General features: G+C 38.4%; 1 protein-coding gene and 1 pseudogene across 1 annotated transcript in view; one reads left to right on the forward strand and one right to left on the reverse strand.

Moving 5' to 3' along the window:
- CCDC178 (coiled-coil domain containing 178) overlaps positions 1-14977 on the reverse strand; it is a 351501-nt gene that overhangs the window by 245923 nt on the left and 90601 nt on the right. The gene's annotated exons all lie outside the window — the stretch shown is intronic.
- Positions 511-685, forward strand: LOC132533292 (U2 spliceosomal RNA; annotated as a pseudogene).

Below are 14977 nucleotides of genomic sequence, written 5' to 3' on the forward strand. Positions count from 1 at the left end.
GTTAAAGTGCAGACTATTTCCCAGAAGCCCTTCCTGTTCACCTCCAGGTTAGAAATGAACAAAAGACCAGTTGTATGATTTGGAATATGAAAGTAAAACAATGGTCATAACTTATAGAAGGCTATAATAAATATAAATAAATAATGTATTTTAAAAGGCTCATAAGAGACTACTGTGAGGGGGTTCGGTGGGGGTGCACCCATTTTAGTGAGTACACATATCACAGTCCTCAAGGATCAAGCTTCAAACCCCTAGTCCCCACCTGCATGGGGGGAGCTTCACAATTGACGAAACAATGCTTCAGGTGTCTCTTTTTCTCTTTCCATCTTTGCCTTCCCCTTCCCTCTCAAATTCTCAGTCTCAGTTCAACAAGGTAATTTTGAAAACCTTTAAAATTTTTATAATAATTTTAAAACACTATAACATCTATTTATATAAACTAATAGGACAACCTAGCAGAAATATGTATGAACTTAGAACCATACAACTTTCTAAGACTAAACCAAATTGATCCCTTCTCAGCTTTTTGGATAAGATCAAATGTAGTATCTGTTCTTGTCAGTTTAACATCTGAAGACAATATATTAAATGGATTTTTGGAATCAGGAAATGGAGTAGGGGCTTGTTCCGTCCACTCCACCCATCAACCTGGTTTTGCAGTATTTCCAGGAATGGGGCACCTCTCTTGAAGAAAAAAATTAATAAAGGCTAATCCAAGGTGAAATAGATAATCTGAACAGGCCAATCCTAGTTACTGAAATCAAATTAAATGTCTTCAGAACAATAAAAGTTCAGGTTCAGAACTAATAGTTAATGAAAGTTTCAAAAAAAAAAAAACTAGCTTTAACATCATTCATACAAAAAATGGGGGGGAGGCACTCCCAAACATTCTGTGAGTTTATCATCACTCTAATTCCCAAAGCAGAAAAGTACAAAACTACAAGTATAGAATAATATATCTTAAACTTGGTACAACAATCAATAAGATCTTGGCAAATAAAACTGAACAAATCAAAACAACAGTCCATCCTAATCAAGTGGAATTTATCTAAGTGATTTGTGAATGATTCAGAATATGCAAATAAATCAATGTGATCCACCATATCAACAAAAGGAAAGGTTAAAGGCACATAATTTCAGCAGATACTGAAAAGTACGCCTCAAGATCCAACACCTGTTTATGATTAAAAATAAACCTCAGGGAGTCACGCGGTAGCGCAGCGAGTTAAGTGCACTTGGCGCAAAGCGCAAGGAACAGCGTAATGGATCCCGGTTCGAGCCTCTGGCTCCCCACCTGCAGGGGAGTCGCTTCACAGGTGTGAAGCAGGTCTGCAGGTGTCTATCTTTCTCTCCCCCTCCCCTTCTCTGTCTTCACCTCCTCTCTCTATTTCTCTCTGTCCTATCCAACAACATGGAGAACAATGGCAATAATAATAACTACAACAATAAAACAAGGGCAGCAAAAGGGAATATAATAATAATATAATATAATATAATAATAGTAAACCTCAATGAATCGAAAATAGAGAGAATGTAACCAAAACTTTCAGTGTTGAACAGAAGTTAGAGAAGTGGGCTTACAGACATGAAGTTCTGAACTCAGAACTAAGAAAATCATGGTATAGAGACATTAGTGGAATACAACTCTGCTGTTAAAAACAATGAAATCATCTCCTTTGCCTCTTCTTGAGTGGAGCTGGAAGGAATCATATTAAGTGTGATAATACAAAATTCAAGGACAAATACCAGATTATTTCAATTATAGGTGGTACAAAAGAAATGTTGCCATTCAAAAAGTCTTTCATATCTTTTAAGTCTGTTCAGGTATTTTTTCTATGTTTTGTATAGCCTTACTAAGAGAATTGCTTAAGTGCCGAATATATTTCTCTGTCTTAAGATGAGATTCTTGATTTTTCCTATCAGTTACTTTTCTAAAATCTATGTCTGAGAACTCCTGCAATTCTGTATATTTCTGGGGTGTTTCTGTAGCCACAGAGTTACAGAAAAAAAAAAAAGTTCCACCTCACTTATCATGAGAGAAATGCAAATTAAGAGCACAATGAGATATTATCTCAGACCTGGGAGAATGACCTATATCAACAAAACAGAAAAATGACAAATGCTGTCAAGAATGTGGAGAAAAAAACTCATTTACACTGTTGGTGGGGCTGCAAACTGATGTAGTCCTTATGAAGTCTGAAGAGTCTTTAAACATATAAAAACATAAAGGTCTTACGATCCTATAGTACCACTTCTAAATATATGTCCAAAGTACTAGAATACTAATGCAAAGGGACACATGTACCCCTGTATTCATAGTTGCTTTATTCATAATTGCCAAGAAGCAGAAGCAATTTTCCTTGGTTTTGTATCAAGATGTCAAAACTGTCATACATGTCTACAAATTAAGGTACTGAGTTCTCTTAAAATATACACTTCCCAACAAACATATTTTGTCCATCTCCCATAACACAGATGAAAGCTACAGGTTTGCAATGGGAAATGGTTGAAACTAAGAAATACCTTTGCTTTGTATGCCTGAGTAAAGCATTCCTGGTAAGTATTTTTGGCAATTATTATTTTTAAGAATATTTGATACAGTTTTTATTCTGTGTGCCTCTTAATTTCAGAAGAGAGGACACTTAATTTCTCAGTTACTGTGAAACCAAATGGACTTTAATTTCTTTTGTTTAATCTAATCATCCAACAAAATAAAGGACCATTATAATTTCAACTGGCAAATTTCTATTTCAGTTGTGACAAGTGGTAAAGATACCTCACCTATTTTTACTATGTTTTGATGATATTATGTATTTTGGATTGTGGAAACTTATAATAGCTACCAGATATAGTACTTACCATAAGCTCAGATGTACTACTGGTAATACAGAAGTTGAGTAATTATGGGAAAATTTAGCTAATGTCACTAAGTTTAAGTCCTCCAACTGTTACTGCAATTAAAAAGTACTTTTGCTACCTATCAAGTTGCTTTAAGAATTATATAAGCCTTATAAATGAAACTCAAGAGAGTGACTTTAGAGTCTCCAAAAGTAGAATTTAGTATCATTTTTATCTCAAAGCTATTCTATTTCAGGATTCAACTATATTCTAAATTTCATGAAAAGCAATGCAAAAATTTGAGTCAAAAATATTTGACTCAAATTTTTCTTTGTTTATTCATTGCCTTTTTTATCCCCTAAAATCATTATAAAATCAACAAAGGTTATCAGAAAGCATTTTCATTATTTTACATAGTACTACAAATGAACATGCCACTGTACAATAGTTTATATATTCCATTTCCTTTCTCTTTATAGCCTATTTCATTTTCTCTCAAACTGTTATTATTATTATCATGGCACCCAAATTTGAGATATGCAGCTCCCTCAGGAGGTCAGGTATACATGTGCTCTATAAGCAAATAAATCAGACAGTGGGGGGCTATTTGGATAATATTATCAATGTTCCTCACAAGACACAAGTCCCATTTTTGATATTTGATAGAGCATCAGGATATGATGCAAAATTCTTTAAAAGACAGACAGGTCATGGTACCAATACTCAAAATAACAAAAAGAGAAATCACTGATGATGTATTGAAGGTACAATGGTAATCTCTTTGCTCTCCTTTCACCTTCTCCCAGCTCCTTTCTTCCCTCCCTCCTCCTCTCTTTCCCTCCTCCCAGAGGAGGAGGGAACATCTGACTCTTCTCATTTCTAATCTCTCCTGAGAACCAGAAAGAAACAGAAACTTAGTTACTGAAAACAATTACCTGACTATAATGTAGGTCTTTAAAATATTGTATTACATTTTACTCATATAATAGAAAAATCCTTTCTTATTCTGAAATAAAAAATAAATTGATCTTCCAAAAAGTACCAACTCAAATAAAGATCTTAGACATTTATGGAAAGAAGGGCAGTATTGAAGGTTCCTTTAACTATTCATACAGCCAAATAAACCATGTTTTATTATTTTCAGCACCAGCTGCTCACTTTATAAAATAAGCTTTTAAAAGTTCTTAATTATAGGATACCAAATATTTACTAAATGATTTCATTGAGTTGTAGCTCAGTCTAAACCCTTTCAGTGCTACTTATTGGCACAGCTGCTCAGATTACATTTCATTTGCATTATACAACACTGGATACAACTGAATGCATTGGCTGGATCTGGGTCTGAGGGAAAGAATGCTAATTTCTCAAAGTTCCATTTTCTAGAAGGTCCAGTTTTTTGTTGTTGTTGTTTGTTTGTTTTATAAATATTTATTTTTCCTTTTGCCCTTTTTTTTATTGTTGTTGTAGTTATTGATGTCATCGTTGTTGGATAGGACAGAGAGAAATGGAGAGAGGAGGGGAAGACAGAGGGGGTAGAGAAAGACAGACACCTGCAGACCTGCTTCACTGCTTGTGAAGTGACTCCCCTGCAGATGGGGAGCTGGGAGCCCAAACCAGGATCCTTAAGCTGGTCCTTGTGCTTTGCGCCACGTGCGCTTAACCCCTTGTGCTACTGCCCGACTCCCAAAGGTCCAGTTTTAATCATTTCAAATTCTAGTTCTCTAATATTTCTTCCAGTCATTATTCTTCCATAATAATGTAAAATATTCCCTTTTATAAGCTTTATATTGATTGAAGAATTCAACTACCATCATCCCACTGAATTGACATTTATTTTTTAAAATTTTTTTAAATTATCTTTATTTATTTATTGGATAGAGACAGACAGAAATCAAGGAGGGAGGGAAGATAGAGAGGGAGAGAAACAGAGAAACACCTGAAACACATTTTCACCACTTGCAAAGCCTTCCCCCTGCAGGCAGAGATCGGGGGCTCAAACCTGGGACCTTCTGCATTATTACGGTGTACCTGGACAATGTATCTGGCATTTTAATTTTAGATTTTATGGACTTAGTCAAAGGCATTTAACATTTATTCCATATCTTAAAAACATTTCAGATTCAGGGACACACTTTTGTCTTAAAGTGGTGCCACAGTTGGAGTTTTAAATGAACCTGATTTATTTTCTAACCACAACCTCCGCTTCCTTTGCTTCCTGTATTTTTGTTAACTTTTCCATATTATAACCATCCAGCCAGGAATGTGTTTGATTTTTCTTAATTTTCAATTATTAAAGATTTCCTCCCAATCCTCCTTGTAATGTATGCATTTAAAGTTTCCACAACTGTGTCTCCATGCAAAATGTACCCCTTCAATTGCATATTCTAATGTATAGGTGAGTATTAGACTCCAAACAATTTCAATTTAATCTTAAATTTGAATGAAACCAGTTTCAAAGTTCTAAGAGGGGAACTCCAGTTGGCTAGCGGTAATGACTAGGAGTTAAGTCTTCAAGTGTTGCAAAAACTAAACATTGTGTTCAAACATGTCTCTGAAAAGGAACTGCAACTTTGGAGTGCCTATATAATTGTAGGATGACTACACACAGACAGTGAGTAGTCTACACACAGACAGTGAGTCCACAGGAAGCAGACATAAAGGAACACATCTGTCCTTCCTCCATGATTATGGCCTCCCTCTGATGCCACAGATTGGCAGACAAAGCCTAACTTAGAGCTACAAGACAAAGGAGAAATGTACACCATCATGAATTAGCACCTGAAAGTCCTCTAGCCACTAACCCCAGCCCTCCCTCCCTGACCTCCTTCCCCAAAGTTCTTTGCTTAGGCACAATGCTCCAAACCAGGCCAAGTTTTACTTTGTGTTTCCCTTTTCTGTTATTTCTTAAGTTCTGCCTACGTGAGAGATGATAATATTCTCTGAACACTTTCTCTTCAAAGTTTTCGTGCACTAGTATGGTTCCAACTATCAATGAATTATTCACAAATCTTTCCTACTCCTTCCCTCAGATTTCATTTCCACACAATAAAATATTAAGTACATATCTTTACCATCATAGTCTATACCATAGCTGGAAGAGTCCATCTCATCTAAACCAGTTATTTTCTATACTTGTCTCTAAAATCTTTATTTATCTTACTAGAAGTTCTATCTAGGGTACAAAAATACAGTCACTAAGAGTTTGTTTCACTATAAAAACAACCAACCACTTTTGCCAGCTACCAATATCATGCAACCTCCTACATGTAACAATCAGCACAGAGGGATCCTCTTAATCCCAGGTAAGGGAAGGAACACAGGTAAGGAACACATTCAGGTAAGGAACACAGGCGGTAGAGTTAGTCTTTCATGCCTCCAAAAGGATTTGCTAGGCCTTTACCTGAAAGTGTTGTTGCCTGTTTGTTTGTTTTCTCCTCTTTTTCTTTTCTAATAAAGTCGGACATGTGAGTTTGGGCACAGCCAGGAGCAACGGTGGACCTGTGGCCAACCAAAGCCAACACTGGTTTGGTTTCAAAGGTTCTTTGGTCCTCTGTACAAACACAGATTCTAAAAAAAAGGGGAGGGACTAAAAACCCTGTCTGTTGGTATTCACTATTAGGGTGGCCACCAGATATTCTTGAAAATAAGGGATGAGATTTGTGGTAATGCCCAAGAGAATCCTCTGCTGGTTTTGAGCCGCTGGGAAAGTTGTGCTGACAGTATTTCCAACTTTAAACTATATAATAATCGCTGTTTGGCCAGCAAAAATCTTAAAATTATCAGCAAAAGTATTGACTATCGATTAGCTGAATTATTAAGAGTCGTCAAACTATATTTTACTTGGTACCCTGTTTGTGGAAGCTCAGGTGCACAAGATTGGGGGAAATTAGAAGATAGGCTCTGTTGTATGTTTTACATTGGGTTCTAGTTTTCTCCCACCGAGAGAATTAGATCAGTCTAGTTAGTTTTGCGGGCCTGCTTGGCCCCGCCCCGAAAGAAACCCGCCAGAGTTTTAGAGTGACAGAGTTCAGAGGGTTTTTGAGTTCGAGAGTAAGGGAGAGTGCTTGCGTCGCTGCAAAGAGACAGCAGAGTTTTGTTTGGTGATTAGTTTGTCTTAGTTTATGAATCGTTGTTTTTGAATAAAGAAATAAAGCTTCTCTGACCAGCCGTGTGTCTGGTCATCTCTGTTACCCGCCCGTGAAGCTAGCCCGGCCGGCAAGAGCCTACGAAAATTTTAACAACAAATGGCGCCCACGTAGACCTGACCTACGCATCTCTCAGATAAGTAAAGACAATTTGGCTACCTATGCACTATGGCCTTCTCTTCTGCTTGTGAAGAGATCTCCAAAGGCCTCTGCTCTTTCTTCACGAGACTGTTTTGCTGTTTCTGAAACATTTATCTCTAGACCACTCTGTGGTTTCCACTCGCTCGGGTGAACTCAGAACAGCCAGCGGGAATAGCCAGCAGGCGGGAGGCGAGGCGCGGAGCTGCTGTTTCCACCTGGTTAAACAGCCAGCCAGCCGGCTGCGCCCAGACAACCGCGCACCGCTCCCGCAGCCCCGCAGCCCCGCAGCCCCGCAGCCCACAGGAGGCCGATGCCAGCACACAAGAGCCCCAAGAGCCCGATGCCAGCACGCAAAAGGCTGACGCCAGCACGCTAGAGCCCGATGCCAACACGCTGGAGCCCGATGCCAGCACACAGGCCAGCCCACAAGAGCCGGCTCTCCACCGCGTGGTGCAGGGCACTAGACGCGAGATCCCTCCACGCTGCTCAGCCACTGCGAGCAGGGCAACAGACATGGCAGGGCCATGGGGCAGGGCTGCGGCGGCCTATCATGGCCGCCACCCCTGGGCACCTATGCCCACGCCTTCTACAAAACTGGCCCGCCTGCCCTCTTGCTATGAATTCTGGAACAATCCCGGACCTCCCAGACCCCCGGGCTCCCTGCCAAAACTGGGCACACAAGATCTCCAGCCACCGGTCCGTTCTGAAGACAGACAAGCTAGAGTATGCAGAGATTTGTGCAGAGATCACAACCTGCAATTCCTAAAAGTGAAGCTGCGCGAGAAGCCACCTCCAGATGGTGAAACCCCCCCCCAACAACTAAGACAGTACAGATTTAAATTCATGTTTAAAATGACATGTCTTCGTAACAAAGGTTTCTCTCCTTGTGTATTAATGACCATGCTTATGGTCATTAATGTTTAAAGTTTGGTAAACAGTAACTTTAAGGCTAAATTCTTACTAGTCAAAGTTAAATGAAAAAGGTTTTCAACGTAATTCTCATAAAGATAAAATTAACTTACATTTAAAGTCTGAGGTAAAAATTAGTTAACAAGCAATATATTTTAACTAAGTTGGTCTAAACAAAAGGTTAAATAGACTTGTTGATATGTAAAACTCTCCATAACCTTCTCTATTAGAAATGGTAGATCGCACAATGGCTATGCTAATTATTTTCATGCCTGAGGTTTCCTTTCCTGACTCCATCTTGAATGGGTGTAACAAAAGGTTAAAAGACATTGTTGCTATGTAAAAGTCTCAAATTCCTTCTCTATTAGAAATATGCTAATAACAAATTTTGTTTCATAATAAGTAAGTTACAGCCAGCTGCCTTTAAGACTCTAGGCCATTCCCCACGCCCATGCAAATGTCCGTCAAGACAGGTACGCCCCCCAGAGGCAAGAAATGTTTTTTTTAAGTTGATAAAGTTTTGTCCACAGAGGCAGATATGGCCCCCTCAGGCCTTCCCTTAGCAACACACTGGTTCTTGTTACTTGCTTGCATGTTTCTCCATGTTTGTGCCAGTTTCTTTTTATAAAAATGCCTGTACGATATAGGTTTCTGTTCACCCCACACCCTTGATACTGTAGCCATTTAGTTAAAAGAAAAGGGGGAATTGTTGTATGCTTTACATTGGGTTCTAGTTCTCCCCCACCGAGAGAATTAGATCAGTCCAGTTAGTTTCGCGGGCCTGCTTGGCCCTGCCCTGAAAGAAACCCGCCAGAGTTCCAGAGTGACAGAGTTCAGAGGGTTCCTGAGTTCGAGAGTAAGGGAGAGTGCTTGCGCCGCTGCAAAGAGACAGCAGAGTTCTGTTTGGTGATTAGTTTGCCTTAGTTTATGAGTTGTTGTTCCTGAATAAAGAAATACAGCTTCTCTGACCAGCCGTGTGTCTGGTCGTCTCTGTTACCCGCCCATGAAGCTAGCCCGGCCGGCAAGAGCCTACGAAAATTTTAACAACAAGGCTCCATCAGCCAGTAAGACCAGTTAAAATATGCCACCTGTACACATGTAAACTTTTCAAATTAGCTCTGCTACCCGAAAGAACAGAAACCTATAGGGTTTAGGTCCTTGCTGCAGCCCTTCAGTCCCAGCCAATACAATCCATGGTCTGCTATAAGTGTGGCAAATCTGGTGATTTTCAGAAGGAATCTAGGCAAGGCAGGCTGGATCGAGCAGCCAAGACAAAAGAAAATGGTCCTGAAATGAGTGCAGCCTGCAATGTTCCCAGCTGTGATCATGAGCTGCGATCTCAGACCAAGAGGGACTCGGAGGTTACACAGGCTCTGGTGCTAAATATAAATATATGTATGGGCCCTCGGTCAGGTGGATGGATGTAAATAGCTAATTGTATCCACACAATATGTTTTTTCAAGTATGGGAGCTACTCACTGCCCTAATCCAACTTTCTAGCCCTTTTTTCTACTCTGACACCATTTTCTCATACAATATTCTTATCCAACTTTAGGCTAGCTATCAAACTCAAGCAACCTATCATAACTGTGTGAACCCAGGAAGATGCATAAGATGAACTTTCTAACTCTCTTCTACCTTAAGATCCCTAATCTCATCTGCTCTGTTCCTACTTTTGGTTCCTGTTCATTAACCATTTTTGTTTCACTTTATGTCCTGCCATGTTCCAGATACCAAGTTGCAGTTGCTACCATGTATATGGAGGTAGTAATGTTGTCATGAGTGTCTTGGAGGGAAAGAGAGGATTGTATCAGGAATAAAAAGGGGGCAATTATGTATCAATGTAGACAGACAGTTGTAGAGATGATGGTTGGCACATGTCAGCAACCTTAGGGGGAACTTCCGTGGCTTGCAGTGGAGAGACTGAAGATTCAGAGCACTGATGGTGGGAATGGAGTGGATTTATACCCCTGTTGACATGTAATTGTGTAAATAGATACTAATTCACTAATAAAAAATTGTGTCAATCATCATTAAACACTAATAATAAAAAGTTAAGATAAATCATCAAATTCTAAAAAATATAATGGCATAAATTCTTCAGCTAATTAAATATTTATTACTTAGCCTTAGACTTCCTTTATTCCACAACTGAGGGTTAAACCCCATGACCATAATTACAATGACTTATGACGAATGGATGTCATTCATATTTCCTCATTAAGATGTCTAGAAATTTATGCACATATCCACTGTAATTATTCAGGTTACCTATCAAACCAAGAAGCCACAAAACATGATAAAATATGTACTCTTATTATCAATAACTTTTATGATATGCCCTAAGCAGGTTAATATTGACAACAGCCTTTTACAACATCAAATCATTAAAAAAAAAAATAGAGAGAGTACACAGTTGCTTAACACTACAAGTACAATGATATAGAACATTCTTAAATTAAGAAAAATAATTAACTGGTTCTTGACTGGTGAAGGCCCTTTGTGGTTGGAGCCAATCCATTATTAACTTAACTTTATGGATATGTTTCTCTTTTGTCACCTCCAAGTTCAATGTGAATCCCCACCAAGGCAATAAAATCTCAAGCTGACATCAGACCAATCAAAACTCCCCTCCCAGAATATGACATCCACGAGTACAGACCCAACCAAGAAAGGAGAGATCCCAAGAGGACTCCATGATGACACAAGCCTCAATAGACTCTAAACAAGCAGAAGCTCTCCAGATGTTTCTCTCATTAAATCAAAGAACTGCTCCATGCTCACCATTTAGCAGCAGGTGCAATATACTTCTCTCACACCAGTGCTGTCGTCAATAAGAGACGCTGAACATTTCATTTTTAATTAAACAGAAATGGGGAACATGTAGTAGCATATTCAAACCAGGTGTCTGTTGATTTCAGACTTGATATATAATTGCTGTGTAACCCAGTATCTGGAGGATACAGTACCTAGTAAAGTTATATTCAAGCTCCTCAGACATTGACGGGGATTGGCAGCAAAGGCATTCAGGATAGAAAGGCCTCTAGACTAAGTTGACTCCAGATGTGGATGTGGAGAACCAACAACTTACTGAGATAGGTAGTCATAAAGTGCCTACTAACATAAAAAAAAATGAAAGCCTTACTTCACTGCACAGTAACAGATATTTGATACTAATATCATTAACAATGTACAAATCAAAGAAATCTAGATCGATAGATGTTTTATTTTGAATGGCTGCAAATTGGATTTTCATAATTTATTAAAGATTTAATAGATCATAATTAATTTAGGTATACTTAAGAATGCAATATTGGGGCCAGGTAGTGGCACACCTATTAAGTGCAATTATTACTATGTACAAGTTCTATCCTCCAGTTCCCACCTACAAGGAGGGAAACTTCATAAGCAGTGAAGCAGTGCTGTAGTTGTCTCTCTGTCTCTACCTTTCTGTATCTCCCCTCATAATTTCTGTCTTCTCAAGTAAAAAATAGTTAAATAAAAAAATAATAATACAGACTTCCGGAGGCAGGGTGACAGATCAGCAGCAGCTATGTTTCTCCTCTCCACTTCCAGGCCAACTAAGAATACCAAAGGAGATGATCTGAGACTGCAACAAGACAGGACTAGAATGACTTCACGAACCCACCAAATCACCGGTGAGTGCTAATATGTGTGGCTCATAAACAGAGAGAAGCCTAGGAGAGACTAAGTGGCTTACCAGCTTACAGTCCGACAGTCTACCAGTTCAGACACCACCTCCAGTCTTTTTTACCAACAAAAACGGCTGAGGGAGAAAAGGACTCCCTTAAGACTCACCAAATGCAGCTGCTAGTCTCCATTGTTACTGTCCTCAGAAGCTGGAAAAGCAGGGTGGAGGTCCTGTGCTAACACACAGAGAACACAGATGGGACAGAGAACTAACCAGGAAACTCAGGAAAAGATCAATACCTCCATGGTCTAGTAGTGGGGCTGTGAGAATCTCTCTGAAGAGTCACTGTGCAATCTCTTCTCTACCCTGCTTTATCTGTTGGTCAGGAGTGAGGGATTAAGCTAAGAAGCCTACTTACAGTTTAAAATCCCTCATGCTCCCATAGCTACAGGAAAGAAAAACAATATTATAGAAACACCTGTCAATTTCCACAACTGTGAACTCTTTAATTACCTTACATAAACACAAGTCAACCCAGACAAGAATGATCAGTAATTTGAAAAGTACTGAGAGAGGGACCTCCTAACATACTATATAGAATGCTTAAACCAAAAATAAATAAATAAATAAATAAATAAATAAATAAATAAATAAATACTGGAGAAATGAACCGGACAAGAGTCCAGCTAAAAGCCCCACAAATGTTGAAGCACAAAATAATGGTCAACAACATCCAAACATTAGTTAAGGAAATCATTACAGGAGTGAGTAAAGAGTTTGAAAGAATTGTCATCAAAACTACAGAAACAACAAATGAGACTATGGAAGAAAACACTAATTATGTCAAGGCTATTAGACAGCTGAAAGATGAAATAGCTGAGCTAAGAGCACAACTAGCTGAGTAAGCTAAAACAGTATCAGAACAGGGTAAAAAAATAGATAAACTCCAGAAAACAGTAGAGGGGAGAGATAATAGAAAATATGAGGCTGAAGACAGAATTAGCAATATTGAGGGTGAGTTAGAGACAACTAAAAAAGAAGTAAAAGATCTCAAAAAGAGATTAACAGGTACTGAATACAACAACAGAAACTTATGGGATGATTTCAAAAGAAATAATATACACATTATTGGCTTACCAGAGGAAGAAAGAGAAGGAGGGGAAGAAAGCATTCTTCAGGACATAATAACTGAGAATTTCTCTAGTCTAGACAACACTGAAGACATAAAGGTTCAAGAAGCCCAAAGGGTCCCAAACAGAATTAACCCAGACTTAAAGACACCAAGAAACATCATATTTAGAATGGAAAGGAATAAGGATAAAGAAAGGATCCTGAAGGCTACAAGAGAAAAACAAAGAGTCACCTACAGAGTGACTAACCCATAGGATTAGCAACAGACTTCTCCATACAAACACTACAGGCCAGAAGAGAATGGCAAGATATCTATCAAGTGCTAAATGAGAAAAGCTTTCAAACAAGACTACTGTATCCTGCTAGACTGTCATTCAGACTAGATGGAGGCATAGAAACCATTCAGACAAGCAACAGTTGAAAGACTCAACTATCACCAAGCCTGCCCTGAAAGAAGTTCTGAAAGATCTGCTATAAACACTTAGACCACAAAAAATATGGCATCTATCAGAACACTCTAAAACTCTACAAGAATGGTGTTAAAATATCTTCAATCTTTGATATCAATAAATGCCAATGGCCTGAATTCACCTATTAAAAGGCACAGAGTAGGAATATGGATCAGAAAACAGAACCCAACAATATACTGTTTATAGGAAACCCACCTAACTCAACAAGACGAACACAGACTCAAAGTGAAAGGATGGAAAACTATCATAAAGGCCAATGGCCCACAAAAAAGGGCAGGAACAGCATTCTCATATCTGACTCGATATAATTTTAAATCAATCAAGTTAAAAAAGATAGGGATGGACATTACTTAATCAATCAAGAGGACTTAACAATTATTAGCATCTATGCACCCAATTAAAAGCCATCTAAAACATCAAACATCTACTGAAATGAGCTAAGGAAATATATTAACAGCAACACAGTCATAGTAGGGGACATCAACACCCCACTCTCTCAACTTGACACATCATCCAGGCAGAAAATCAATAAAGAAATGAAGGAGCTAAATGAGGAAATAGATAAACAAGAACTATTGGACATTTTCAGAGTCATTCACCCCAAGAAACTGGAATACACCTTCTACTCAAGAAACTGGAATACACCTTCTACTCAGAGTCATTCACCCCAAGAAACTGGAATACACCTTAAACTTCTAGGTCATTCTCAAGGATAGACCACAAAGACAGCATTAGCAAATTCAAGAGCATTGAAATCATCCCAAGCTTCTTCTCAGACCACAGTGGAATTAAACTAACACTTATCAATCAACAAAAGATTAGTAATAGTCCCAAAATGTGGAAGCTCAACAGTACACTACTTAACAACTACTGAGTCAAAGAGGAAATAAAGGAATAAATCAAAATATTTGAGAGTTCAATGAAAATGAATACACAGATATCAAAATATTTGGGACACAACTAAGGCAGTACTGAGAGGGATGTTCATAGCCATACAAGAACACATTAAGAAACAAGAAAAAAAAGCACAAATAAAAAGCTTGATTGCACATCTTAAAGACCTAGAAGAAGAAGAACAAAAGAACCCTAAAGCAACCAGAAGGACAGAAATCACTAAAGTTAGGGCAGAAATCAATAACATTGAAAATAAGAAAACCATACAGAAGATCAACGAAAGTAAATGTTGGTTCTTCGAAAAAGTGAACAAAATAGACAAACCTTTAGCCAGATTCACAAAACAAAAAAGGGAGAAGACCCAAATAAATCAGATTGTAAATGAAACAGGAGATTTCACACAGACACCACATGTATTCAACATATGATGAGAGGCTTCTATGAACAACTATATGCCACCAAGCTAAAGAACCTGGAAGAAATGGGCAATTTCCTAGATACCTATTAACTTCAAAACTAAATAAAGAGGAACTAGAGAATATGAACAGGCTCATCATAGCTAATGAAATTGAAACAGTTATCAAAAACTTTCCCAAGAATAAAAATCCTAGACCAGATGGTTTTACAAATCAATTCTACAAAACCTTCAAAGAAGAACTAATACCTCTACTTTTAAAAGTCTTCCAGAAGATGGAAGACACTGGAATACTCCCTTCCAGCTTCTATGAAGCCAATACCACTCTGATACAAAAGCAGACGGGGACACACCAAAAATGAAAACTACAGACCAATATCTC

The sequence above is a fragment of the Erinaceus europaeus genome, chromosome 15 (genome assembly GCF_950295315.1).
Source record: "Erinaceus europaeus chromosome 15, mEriEur2.1, whole genome shotgun sequence".
Classification (NCBI taxonomy): Eukaryota; Metazoa; Chordata; class Mammalia; order Eulipotyphla; family Erinaceidae; genus Erinaceus; species Erinaceus europaeus.